Source organism: Triticum aestivum, chromosome 2B (assembly GCF_018294505.1).
Source record: "Triticum aestivum cultivar Chinese Spring chromosome 2B, IWGSC CS RefSeq v2.1, whole genome shotgun sequence".
Lineage (NCBI taxonomy): Eukaryota > Viridiplantae > Streptophyta > Magnoliopsida > Poales > Poaceae > Triticum > Triticum aestivum.
The window spans coordinates 326,530,655-326,545,298 of NC_057798.1; positions in this window are offsets into that span (position 1 = coordinate 326,530,655).

Genomic DNA, 14,644 nt, shown 5'->3' on the forward strand with positions numbered 1-14,644 from the left:
ACAGGCGGCGGCTGAACGCGCAGAGACCACCGGGGCGTAGCCCGTGCTCTCAGGTGTCCAGAGGGGCCGGTGGGTGGCTGTGGGGGCGCCGGAGCTCGCCGGAACGGAGCTCATGGCGGTGGCCAGAGCTCGTCTCGAGCGGGCGCATGACTGCAGGGCACAGGGAGGCCGGATGAGGTGTGCCACGGCCTCTTGGGTCCTCTTGGAGCTCGTCTACAAGCTCGAACGCGGCAAACACTAGGCAGAACGACGGCGGCGACATGGCCGTGCGGCGGTGAGCTTCACGCACGGCGGCTCTAGTGGTGGAGGACGTGCGGGGTGTCGAGAATGGAGGCGGAACAGAGAAGGGCTCACCCCGGTTCCAGCAGAGGCGACGAGGAGGCTGGGGACGCGCTATGGCCGGTGAATCGTCGGAGACGGCGCCAATGCCGAAGCTTGAAGACGATGCCTATGGCGGTGCTGTGAGGTCTCCCGGCTCTCGTGGCTTCTCTCCCTCGAACACAGGGGCTTCTCTCCCTCGTCCTTCTCGATCTCTTCTTCCTTCTCTTGTTCCGCGGGTGCTTGGGCCTTCATCCTCGCTTCCTCACGACGATCTCCGATGTACCTAAGAACGCATAGTGTATCTCTTTGAGGTAGAATCCCATTCTCATGTGAAACCGAACAAAACTCGGAGAGGAAAGAAGTGACCTTGTTCTCGACGTTGCATGCACATGCTCTTGTCATTGGTCCTCTTGGTGCTTGCGGTGGTGATGGAGAGTCGGTGAGGATAGTCGAGGGATGCTCTGCATCATCTTCCCCCTCTCCCCTTGGGAGAGATCCGTCCATGGATCATGCTCTTCATCACCATGGTACTTGGCCAAGTCTTTGACGTTGAAGATGTCGCTTACGTTGTAATTGTCATGTGGGGTGTCGACCTTGTAGGCATTGTTGTTGTAGCGTGCGAGCACCTTAAATGGTCCATCGGCTCTCGTGAATAGCTTGGACTTGTGTTCCTTGGGGAAGTGGTCCTTGCGGAGATGTATCCATACTTGATCACCCGGTTGGAACACCTTTGGAGACTTGTGGATGTTGAGCTTGGAGGCGAGTCGTTGTACCTGGCGCTCAATTGTGGAACATGTTTCTTCATGCATCTTCTTGAGGTAGGTGGCCCTTGCGCTAGCGTCCATGTTTGCTCATTCTTGAAGCGGTAGAGGGAGAATGTCGAATGGCGACAAAAGGTTGAATCCATAGAAAACCTCGAAGGGGGACTTGCCGGTTGTAGAGTGTCTTGTGCGGTTGTAGGCGTACTCGGCAATGGGTAGGCACTCCTCCCACTCCTTGATGTTCTTCTTTATCAACACGCGTAGGAGATTTGCAAGTTTGGTGACTTCCGTTTGGCCATCCGTTTGAGGGTGGTACGCCATGGAGAAGAGTAGCTTGATTCCGAGCTTGGCGCATAGCGTCTTCCAAAAGTAGCTTAAGAACTTGACGTCTCGATCTGACACAATTGTCTTTGGCAGACTGCGCAACCTCAATATTTCCCTACAAAAGAGATTGGCAACATGTGAAGCATCATCTATCTTATTGCATGGGATAAAATGAGCCATTTTGGAGAATCTGTCCACAACAACAAATACGGAGTCCTTGCCATTTTGAGTCCTAGGTAATCCAAGCACAAAATCCATGCTAATATCTTCCCAAGGTTGATGTGGAATAGGTAAATGCATGTGTAAACCATGGGATTGAGATTGTGACTTAGCTTTGCAACATGTAGAGCACCGGTTGGTGAAGCGGGCAACATCACGAGACATCTTGGGCCAAAAATAGTTCTTGGAAAGCGTTGCAAAAGTCTAGTCGCATCCAAAGTATCCCATGTGTCCACCTCCATGAGCCTCTTGCAAAATTAACAAACAAAGAGAAGACTCGGGAATGCATAGTTTGTTAGCTCTCATAAGATAACCATCTTTGATATAGTATCGTTCCCAAGAAGTATGCATCACACACTTAGCATAAGGAGTAGCAAAAGTCACATCACGCTCATACAAATCTTTGATATGATCAAATCCAACAACATTCAATTCTAGTTGAGTAAGTAACATGCATTTGCGGGAAAGTGCATCCGCCACAACATTCTATTTTCCCTTAATGTACTTGATCACATAGGGGAAAGATTCAATAAATTCAGTCCATTTAGCATGCCGTTTATTCAACTTGGTTTGACCTTTAAGGTACTTAAGTGTTTCATGATCGGTATGTATGACAAACTCATGCGGTCTAAGATAATGTTCCCAAACATGTAACACACGTACTAAAGCATACAATTCTTTGTCAGAGATGGGATAATTAAGTTGAGCACCAGATAGTTTTTCACTAAAATATGCAATAGCTCGCTTTTCTTGCATCAAAACTCAACCAATACCATTACCACTTGCATCGCAATGAACCTCAAAAGTTTTGTCAAAGTTTGGTAAAGCAAGAATCGGAGCATGAGTAAGCAAAGATTTGAGCTCATCAAATGCGGTAGATTGCAAGGGTCCACAAACAGAAGGAGCATTTTTCTTACTCAAGGCATGCAACGGTGCGACAATAGTGCTAAAATCTTCCACAAAGCGATGATAGAAACCCGTGAGGCCAAGAAAACTACGCACTTGTTGCAAATTAGTGGGTTGTGGCCAAGTTTTAATTGCTTCAATTTTACAGTCATCAACACGAACACCCTTGGAAGAAACAACAAAACCCAAGAAAACATGCTTGTCAACACCAAATGTGGACTTTTTCATGTTGGCATAAAGACGCTCCTTACAAAGAGTTTGTAAAACAGCCCTAACATGATTTAGATGATCTTTGATGGATTTGCTAAAAACAAGTATGTCATCGAAGTAGACCACAACAAACACTCCAATGTAAGGACGAAGCACAAAATGCATAAGACGCATGAAAGTACCGGGAGCTTCCGATAAACCCATAGGCATAACCAACCACTCGTACAAGCCAAATTTGGTTTTGAAAGCGGTTTTCCATTCATCACCTTCTTGTATGCGGATTTGATAATAGCCACTTTTAAGATCATTTTTTGAGAAAATGGTGGCACCGCTAAGCTCATCTAGCATATCATCTAGGTGAGGAATGGGATGCCTATAACGAACGATGATAGCATTAATGGGTCTACAATCTGATCACATGTGAAAACTACCGTCTTGCTTGGGCACAAGTATAACCGGAATGACACAAGGGCTTAAGCTTTCACATACATGTCCGTTGTTGATGAGTTGTTGTACTTGCCATTGAATCTCCTTGGTTTCTTCGAGGTTGACGCGGTAGAGAGCCTTGCTTGGAAGAGGTGCGCCGGGGATGAAGTCGATCCTATATTCAATGCCACGTAGAGGAGGGAGACCAGGAGGTAGCTCATCAGGAAAGACAATTCCTGCAACAAGTTACAAAACACTAGAGGAAGAGGATTAGGATTGTTAGTTCTTGTCACCTCATCTTTGTGTAGGAGGACAAAGTGGATGACACTCGATAGGTTCTCACACACTTCTCTCATCTCTCTTTTTGTGGCTAGGAGGACTAAGTTTTTCTCTCTTGGCGAAGAGGCGCTCCATTTTGGCTTGTGGCCCTCACTTTCTTTTTGGTGGTTTACTCCCTCACTAGTATCTCCATGATGGGTGGAAGCTTGCTTGTCGGAGATCACTTGGCTTGGTGACATTGGTCAAAGTATGTACTCCTTGCCCTTCATCTTGAACCTATAGTGGTTAGTTCTTCCGTTGTGGATGACGCCGCGGTGGAATTGCCAAGGCCTTCCCAAAAGAAGATGGCACGCAGACATAGGAACCACATCACACTCCAAGGTGTCCTCATAGGCGTCTATCTTGAAAGAAACTTGCACCGTGTGCTCCACTTGAATGGTGCCGGAGTCACTTAGCCATTGCACCTTGTAGGGACGAGGGTGCTTCTTCTTGACCATTTGCAGCTTGGAACATAGCTCTTCACTTGCCAAGTTGTGACAACTACCTCCGTCGATGATGACTTTGACGGAACGCCCATTGATGCTGGCCTTGGTGTGGAAGATGTGACACCATTGGTCTTCTTCTTGGTGGTGTTGGAGCGCCAAGACCTTGGAGACCACGAGAGAGGGACTTGAATCGTTATCACAAAAGACTTGATCATCTTCATCTTCGTTCACGCGCCGGTGCATGGCCACATGCTCAATGGCTTCCATTTCTTCTTCACTCATCGAGTCATATGTGACATCATTGTTGAAGATCATGGTTCGCTTGTTGGTGCATTGGAAAGACTTGTGTCCTCGGCCGCCACATGTGAAACACTTGAATGAACTTGTCTTGACGGGATCATTGGTAGCCCCCGAAGATGAAGGAGTCTTGAATTTGTAGGTGCTTGCCGAAGGATGAGTCGAGGGAGGCGCAGCTTGCTTGGAACTTGACTTGTCGCCGGTACTTGGTGATGGTCTAGTTGAGGTAGGAGGTGCCGAAGTCGCGGGAGCTTGAGAGTAGGAGCCGTAGGTCTTGGACGAGTACTTGGCGTATTTGAAGTCATCTTGCACTTGTCGCTCGGTCTTGGTCGCTTGATGAACTAGCTCGAGAAGGATTGAGTATGGTTGGAAGTCGGCAATCCGCTTGATTGGGTGGTTGAGGCCGTTCAAGAAGCGTTCCATTGTTTGCTCGTCCTCTTCCTTGACATTGGCTCGTATCATGGCAATCTCCATTTCTTGGTAGTATTCTTCCACCCTCTTCGTGCCTTTCTTGAGGAGTTGCAACTTCTTGAAGAGATCATGGGTGTAGTGAGTAGGCACGAAGCGGGCTCTCATGACTTCCTTCATTTCCTCCCAAGTTGTGATTGGTGGTTCGCCTCTTGTATGTCGTCGCTCGATCACTTGTTCCCACCAAATGAGGACGTAGTCTTGGAACTCGAGGGAGGCAATGGCGATATTCTTTTCCTCGCCGTAGTTGTGAAGGCGGAAAATCTTGTCCACCTTCAAGGCCCATGAGAGCTATTCTTCAGGATCATTGCTTCCGGAGAACTTGGGCATGGTGAACTTGAGCTTGTCGTAGTGGAGTTCTTCATCATAGTAGCGGTTTTGATATCGCTCTTGCCGTGGAGGAAGATCCTCAAATGCTTGTTCCTCACGATGTCGCTCTTGGCGTGGATGAGGGTCTTGAAGCCCTTGTTCCGCTTGGTGTCGTTCTTGTCTTGGAGGAGGACGAGGAATACGTGCTTGGTTGCCCTTTCTCGTTGCTCTTCAAGTCAAGCGGCTTCTTCTTGTCGTGCTTGGCGAAGTGCATCTTCTTGTTCGCGGACTTGGTGGTTGCGCTCTTCGATGTCTCTAGTGGCCTCGTTAAGTGTGCGTTGTGCTTCGAGTGCTTGAGCTTCACGTTCGAGGGCTTATGCTTCACGGCGCTCGTGTGCTTGTCGAATTGCATCACCGTCTTGAGGTTCTTGAAGTGGCACTTGTGGAGGTATTTGCTCTTGCTCCATTGCTTCTTGTGCTTGGTGTCGCACCCTTTCACGTGCTCATACTCAGTTTTGTAAGCCATTGCCATGGAATGGATTTTCTTGAGCTTGGCGATCTTGAGGATCATCACATCAAGGAAAAAGAGCTCGTGGAGGACTTGCATCATAAGAGGAGTAGTCCGAAGATTGCCAACTTGAATGGTGGCTTGAGTGGCGTCGTCTTGTTGAAGAGGATGAGGAAGACGGGCGTCGCACGATCATGCTGCGGAGCTCTTCCATTTATGTGGTGAACTTGGCGTCGATGTAGTCGTAGTTCCCTATTTCTGATTGACGAAGGTCGGAGGTGAGTTGCTCCAAGCATTCACCCAATTCTTAGCTTTCTAGATGAAGCGCTCGTTGCATGACGAAGAAGTGGTTCTTGGAGACGAATCCGGAATCATCACCGTGCTCCTCGAAGAGCGGGTTCACCGACAAACTTGGCCTATTCATCATAACCAAGTGGGGTGAGTATGAAAATGAGAGACCAATACCGAAGTTACCTTTTCCGAGGATTGAGGATGTAACAAGTGTCACTCAATGTAATGCCACAATAGGAGAATTGGAACCGGGTTTGTTTCTCACACCTACAAGTAAGAGGCTTAAGGAGGACCTCGGTTAGGATGGTGGCAAAAATTTCAAGCAAATGTTACTCAAGATATCGATAAGGTTGAGAAGGTTCACAAAAATGCAAGTAAAGAAAATAGATCAAACCCAAGGATATCACTAGGAACACACGCACAACCAAGGAATGAGCTCGAAATGTGCAACTACGGAAAATGATCTTGTTGGGTGAATGCTAGAGAGACGCTAGCTCGATTGCTCAAATGGGCAAGATACGCTTGTGCACCAACCTATGAGAGAAACATGTCATCTTCAATCCCAACTATGCTATGTATGCGATGACCAAGATGATATAACTATGCAAAATGGCTCAATGCTATTGCTTAGAAGCTCTTTGTTTCTCCTCTTTTGCTTAAAAGCTTTTCTTTCTTCTTCTTTTTTTCTATGCTTGATGCTCGAGCCGAGTATGATATGAGACAAGTACGTAAGATATCCATGGGAGAGACTTATTGCACAAAGATGATAACCTGGTCACTACGGTGCACAATAGCGTGGCCCGGCAATTCTCAACTTGCTAGTCTCGATGGGTAAGTGACGCAAAATGGCTCGGGCTATCAATGCAAAAGCAAAGGTAAGTGTCGTCGAGGTTACCGTCCTTTCTTACGGTTAGCGGTGGCAACAGTGATGATCATTGGCGAAGATGACTCCGAGGCGTTGATGAATGGCAGTGATGTCGATGTCACATGTTCCTAAGTAGCTGAAACACCTTAGGAAACAGAAACCACAACTCAAAATTGGTCAAATGCGGAAGGTGGGTGCTATGATGATGAATTTTTGGGTGTAGGCTAATGTGGTGGTAATGATATATGTGGATGGAGGGTGTCAAGAGCTTCCAAACGAGCTAAAGAACACAAAAAATGGACTTGGAAGGTGGAAATTATGGCCAAAATGGTGTTGGTAGGGGGCTGATTTGGGGCGGGGGGGGGGGTGTGCGGGCACCCGGGGGTGGGGCTGGGGGTGCCCGGGGTGGTCCGGGGCAAACAACCCAGGGGTGCGGGTGCTCGGTGGTTCGAGGTGCGGGCACCCGGTGGTCTCCGATTTGGGCAGAAAATTTGGGGGAAATGCAAAATTCAGAGGATTTCGTGGTGGGAAGAGTGGGGATTGTTCGGGAGGGCTAGATCCATTTTCCAAACATCAAATCCATGGACCAAAACAACCAAATCTCACAACATCCAACAAATTGCAAGGAAAGATTTTGGGGCTATTTTTGTGGGGATTTTCGAATTTGGACGAAAAACAACAAAATCAAGCTAACAAATGGGGGGATGGGACTCCAAGATGTGAATCAACCTTGCTCATGATACCAAGATGTTGTAGGGTGAAACCCTAGAGGGGATCTTTTCACACTTAGAGGGGGAAAAGAGGAAGAACACTCAAGAACACAAGGCACAAATCACTCAATCAAACCCAAATATCACATCCACTAGAGTAGCATACATGAGATCCACAAGATTACAAGATCAATTCAAGGAAAATAGCACTAGGATAAGGTTCTCCCCACTAGGTGAGGCCTTGCGTCCAAGAGGATCTTCTCCAAGAGGAGGGCTTGATCTCCAAGAGGAGCTTCTCCAAGAGGAGGTCTAGATCTCCTAGAGGAAGATGAGCAAAGCCCTCTTTTGTGTTCTAAATACTTTGCTAACCTCCAAATGAGCAAGGAAAAGAGTATATGTAAGTCTAGGGGCGAAGTTGTGGGAGGTAAGGTTACAAAAGACCAAAAAGACCTTAACACGAAAACAAGACAGGGCAGGCCGGGCACTCGGGGTCAGAGGGACCGGGCACCCGGGGCAGTCAGGGTCGGCGCTGGGGGAGAGGCCGGGCACCCGGGGTGGTGTTGGGCTGGCGCTGGGCGGTGGCCCGAGCACCCAGTGCTAAGGGGCCAGACACTCGGTCGGGGCTGGAGTAGCCCAGGTGGGCAGCCGGGCAACCAGGGGGTGGCTGGGGCGAGGCCCAGGCCGGGGCCGGGCACCCAGGGCCAATATGGCTGGGCACCCGGGGTGTCCATGGGGTTTGCCCCTCCCCGCATCTTCGAGTCCGGGCACCCGGGTCCTCCCGTCCGGGCACCCGGGTGTCTAGGGGCTTCTCTCCCTCGTTCTTCTTGACCTCTTCTTCCTTCTCTTGTTCCGCAGGTGCTTGGGCCTTCATCCTCGCTTCCTCATGATGATCTCCGATGTACCTAAGAACGCATAGTGCATCTCTTTGAGGTAGAATCCCATTCTCATGTGAAACCGAACGAAACTCGGATAGGAAAGAAGTGAGCTCGTTCTCGATGTTGCGTGCACGTGCTCTTGTCATTGGTCCTCTCGGTGCTTGCGGTGGTGATGGAGTGTCAGTGCAGATGGTCGAGGGATGCTCTGCATCACCTCCCCTCATCGGTACCCGCGTCGCCGCCCCGCCCTGGCCCGCCTCGTCGCCCCGCCCCTCCGCGCCGGCCCGGGCCGCCTCGCCGCCCCCGACCGCCTAAAGGTGAGACCTTTTCTTTTTTTCTGTTGTTTTAGATTTAGTTTAAATTAGGTTTAGTATAATTTAGTTTAGGTTTTGTTTCTATTTTTAGGTTTAGGTTTAGATTTAGTCTTGTTTAGGTTTGGTTTAGGTTTAGTTTAGTTAGTTTAGTTTAGGTTTAGTTTAGTTAGTTTAGTTTAGGTTTAGTTTAATTTAGTTTAGGTTAAGTTTCTGGTTTATTTTGAACATGTCAAATTTGTTGTTATTTTTTTAGTTAAATCATTTATTCCCGCATCGACGTCGATGATGCCTATCCCGCATCCTCATTGTCGACTCAGCGGAGGAGGCCTACTTGATCAGAGGGGCCATGTCCGAGACTGGCCTCCGTCGGGCTAGTACTGAGAGGTTCTACCTTCCGGGGGGCGCAGCTTGGTGAGGAGCTAGCCCGTCATTGACCTGAACCTTCTTTGGTGGCGTTCGCGTGGGCCAGTGATGGTGCCGAGGCTTTCGGACACCGTGGAGGTGGTACTCACCGTGTTAGCGAGGAGGACGAGCACGTCTGTCGCTACATGGTTGCGTTGGAGGGCAGCTTCGACAATACCTGGCAGGTTCTTCAGGGATCTCACTGGAGCTATGATCATGTGATGGTTCCTTCTGTTTGGGTGTCCACCGCCTGCACCGATACCCGCCATTCGCTAATGTTCTAGCTGTATTAGTGATGCTATATGTATGATACTCTTCGAGATGTATTAGTGATAATATTTGATGATGTAAGGACGCAAGAGATGATGTAGTTTTGCTTATTGAATGCATGCTAATTTAGGGTGCCCGGGGACGAGAGGGTTAGGGGGGTCCTCGGTGTCGATGGAACCCTAAATAGCAAGTATCGTCGGTGCGAGATACATGTGGCTGTCGGTGTCGAACACTACATTCACGTCCCACAAGTGACACAGGGGTCCTGCGTCCCACAGCAACAGTTCTCGGCATCGATGGCGGTCGAACACCATTGCGAATTTGTCTGGCAGCCTCTGAGATGACATTAAAAGCTAAGTGTTAAAACTTGAACACCCAAACTGACTCAACTTGGTTTGGTTGTTTGAACTTTCAAAACTTGCTTTAATCCTCATTGCAAAGGCTGCCAGACGAATTTGCCAAGGTGTTCGACCGTCATCGGCCACCAGAACTATTGTTGCGGGACGCCGGGCGCCGGTTTCACTTGTTGGACGTGGATCTAGTGTTCAACGCCGAGCACCTCATGTATCTTGCACCGATGATACTTGCTATTTTGGGTTCTATCAATGCCGAGGAACCAATAACCCGCTCGTCCTGTTGTAAATTTTAGTTCGGTTGACGGAAAAAACAATATTGCTATGAAACTCATCTTCTAATTTAAATGTGTAGTTTTTTCGTCGCTGCGAGGGTCTAGTGTTCGACGAGCTCCACCCCTGTGTTCGTGGGTTAGCACAAATGGTATCTCCTCCCCCCCCCCCCCCCCTTGATTTGCTCTGTTCTAGTCTTCGTGCCGATGAAACTTGCTAGCTATAGGTGTCTTCAATCATCAGTATGCGTGACCACTATGTGTCTCCCGTCCGAAAGGGTTACATCTATAAATATGCATGCATTTGCAAATTTATAACTGTGATTCTTTCGAATTGTCCAAAGTTATCCATGGATAGCCCGAGTATGTGTAGATTGGGTTCGTTTTCCCATATGCTCTGCTCCGAATCCGATGCAGAATTTCGTCAGTGCCTCCCTGTTGTTCTCCAGGTACACATCCTCTCTGCTTATTGCCGAGACGTGTATCCGGAGAACAGCGGGGAGGTGCTACCGAAATTTTCCGTCGGATCTGGAGCAGAGCATGGGAAAACGAACCCAATCTACACATACTCGGGTGGGATTAGGACCTATCTTTACCTATTAGCGTCTAGGTTGCATGGACGTAATAAAAGTGACAAACTCCATTAATTGATGAATATATGCATGCTGATTAATTTATATATATATATATATATATATTTCTTATGTGTCCAGTAGCTAGGCAAGATGAGTGATCGTGCGTGGATGTACACCGGTCACACTAGTCAGAAAAACATGACCACTGAATGGTTAACAAAAACCAAGGGGTTTCTGAGAGCCGCATTTGCAAATGGCCAGAGGACAACCTAATGATACGTGTTTGTGACAGTAGGTCGCATTTTTTGGCATGCATGTACATCCATGACGATTTTATGACAGAATCAAGATAGTCATACATGTGTTGTCGTAGAAGTGTTCCATGACATTACCAAAATTATCATCACGGAAGTGTGCACTTCCATGACGATAAATCGCGCGTCACAGAAGTGCTTTCGTCAAGGGTGTCTGACACGTGGCATCCACCGTAACGGAACGCCGTTAAGCTATCGGGTCGGGTTTTGGATCCGATAACCCGTTAACAGCCCCGACCAATGGGGATTTTCCACGTGTAAAATCATCATTGGCTTGAGGAGACACGTGTCAGATCGCGTTGGCATAGGTGTCACTCATTCAATGGGCGAGACGTGCCTATGATATGTTGACACGTGGACCGGCCCATCAAGTTTAAATGGGCCGGCCCAACTAAAGGCCCACAAGATTTTGCGGACCATAATGGGCCGGCCCAACTAAAGGCCCATGAGATTTTGCAGACCATAATGGGCTGGCCTAGCTAAAGGCCCACGAGATTTTGCAGACCATAATGGGCTGGCCCAGCTAAAGGCCCACAAGATTTGGCGGGCCATAATGGGCCGGCCCAGGTAAAGGCCCACAAGATTTTTGTGTGCCATAATGGGCCGGCCTAGGTAAAGGCCCACAATATTCTTGCGGATCATAATGGGCCGGCCCAGGTAAAGGCCCACGAGATTTAGCTGACATTAATGGGTCGGCCCAGCTGTAGGCCCACAAGATTTTGAGGACCCTAGTAGGCCGGCCCATTAATTGGCTTCCATGTTTTGGGCCAAATGTTGGCCCATATTTGATCCGGTCCATTAATGGCCTGCCACGTTCCGGGCCTAATAATGGCCCATATGAGATCCGTCCCGTTAAAAGCCTACCACGTTCTGGGCCAAATTACGAACCAGATTAGGTCCGGCCCTTTAAGAGGCTTTGGGCTAAATTATGGCCCATATCAAATTCGGCCCGTCAACTGGACGCTATGCTTTTGGGCCCACTTTCTAAAGGCCCATTTAGTAATTCGGCCTGATATTAGTTTTGGCCTGTTAAGGGCCCGTTTAACATTTCGACACTATATTAATTTCAGCCTGTTAAAAGCCCGTCATATAGTTGGGCCTAACTACGGCCCGGTTTGCATCCGGCCTGCTCGCAGCCGATATCTAATTGGGCCAAACAAGGACCGAGACAATTTTGACATGTTAAAAGCCCGTGATTTGATTCGCACAATCATGGATCGGGGTCCATTTCGGGCTGATGTCGGCCCGTGAGCTGTTCGGCACGTTTCAGGCCCAACCTACTTCTCAGCCTCCTAAAAGCCCATTGAGTTTTCTTGCGAAAAGAGGGCGGGGGTTACTCGGCCTACTAAAGGCCCGAATCTACTAGTGGGCCAGTTTACTTTTGGCCTTTTAACGGACCAAGATGACTAGGGCCCATGATGCGGATCATACATCATGATTGCATGACGGCCCGATTATGTACGGTAATTTTACGGTTTGGACGGTTTACTGCGAAGACATGATATATATATAGTAAAATAACTGCATCATCGTGAATAACAAAAACCCTAGACTATACAATAAAGAAATTACGGCATATTACATCCACTGGGCATCAAAGTTTGCCACTATGATAATAAAGCACAAGCAGATAGCAGATTACATACACTGGGCATCAAAGATCGCCACCAGTGCAAATAAACATGCCGAAAAAATAATATACAAAACCGACAACACTTCAATAGAGTTCAAGAAAGGTTAGCCCTGCTGGGGAGCTGTGCTACGTCTTGAGCTTGCGTTGGTTTTCCTTGAAGAGGAAAGGGTGATGCAGCATTAGTAGCGTAAGTATTTCCCTCAGGTTTTGAGAACCAAGGTATCAATCAAGTAGGAGGCTCCTCAAAAGTCCCACGCACCTACACAAACAAACAAAGAACTCACAACCAACGCAATAAAGGGGTTGTCAATCCCTTCACGGCCACTTGCGAAAGTGAGATCTGATAGAGATAGTATGATAAGATAAATATATTTTTGGTATTTTATAATATAGATTGGCAAAGTAAAGATGCAAATAAAAGTAGATTGAAAGCTTATATGATAAAGGATAGACCCGGGGGCCATAGGCTTCACTAGTGGCTTCTCTCAAGATAGCATAAGTATTACGGTGGATGAACAAATTATTGTCGAGCAATTGATAGAAAAGCGAATAATTATGGGATTATCAAGGCATGATCATGTATATAGGCATCACGTCCACAACAAGTAGACCGACTCCTGCCTGCATCTACTACTATTACTCCACACATCGACCGCTTTCCAACATGCATCTAGAGTATTAACTTCATAAGAACATAGTAACGCATTAAGAAAGATGACATGATGTAGAGGGATAAACTATAGCAATATGATATAAACCCCATCTTTTTATCCTCGATGGCAACAATACAATACGTGCCTTGCAACCCCTGGTGTCACTGGGTAAGGACACGGCAAGATTGAACCCAAAGCTAAGCACTTCTCCCATTGCAAGAAAGATCAATCTAGTAGGCCAAACCAAACTGATAATTCGAAGAGACTTGCAAAGATAACTCAATCATACATAAAAGAATTCAGAAGAGATTCAAATATTTCTCATAGATAAACTTGATCATAAACCCACAATTCATCGGATCTCGACAAACACACCACAAAAGGAGTTACATCAAATAGATCTCTACAAGAGAGGGGGAGAACATGGTATTGAGATCCAAAAAGATAGAAGAAGCCATCTAGCTAATAACTATGGACCCGAAGGTCTGTGGTAAACTACTCACAACTCATCGGAACGGCAATGGTGTTGATGTAGAAGCCCTCCATGTTCGATTTCCACTTCGACGGCGCGCCGGTGAAGGCTCCAAGATGGGAACTCGCGGATACAAAAGGTTTCGGCGGTGGAAATTATTTTTCGTTGGATCCCTTGATGTTTTCGGGGTACGTGGGTATATATAGGAGGAAGAAGTAGGTCGGTGGCCGCCCGAGGGGCCCATGAAATAGGGGGGCGCGCCCTCCACCCTCGTGGCCACCTCAGCTGCTTCTTGGCTTGCACTCCAAGTCCTCTGGATCACGTTCGTTCGAAAAATCACGCTCCCAAAGCTTTCATTCCGTTTGGACTCCGTTTGGTATTCCTTTTCTTCGAAATACTGAAATAGGCAAAAAAACAGCAATAAGGGCTGGGCCTCCGGTTAGTAGGTTAGTCCCAAAAATGATATAAATGTGTAAAATAAAGCCCATAAACATCCAAAAGGGGTAATATAATAGCATGGAACAATCAAAAATTATAGATACGTTGGAGACGTATCAAGCATCCCCAAGCTTAATTCCTACTTGTCCACGAGTAGGTAAATGATAAAAATGGAATTTTTGATGTGGAATGCTACCTAGCATAATTATCAATGTAATTTTCTTTATTGTGGCATGAATGTTCAGATCTAAACCATTCAAAATAAAAGTTCATATTGACATAAGAAATAGTAATACTTCAAGCATACTAATCAAAGCAATCATGTCTTCTCAAAATAACATGGCTAAAGAAAGTTATCCTTGCAAAATTATATAGTCTGGTTGTTGCTCTATCTTCATCACACAAAGTATTTAATCATGCACAACCCCGATGACAAGCCAAGCAATTGTTTCATACTTTAGTAATCTCAAACTTTTTCAACTTTCACGCAATACATGAGCGTGAGCCATGGACATAGCACTATATGTGGAATAGAATGGTGGTTGCGGAGAAGACAAAAAAAGGAGAAGATAGTCTCACGTCAACTAGGCGTATCAAAGAGCTATGGAGATGCCCATTAATAGATATCAATGTGAGTGAGTAGGGATTGCCATGCAACGGATGCACTAGAGCTATAAATGTATGAAAGCTCAAC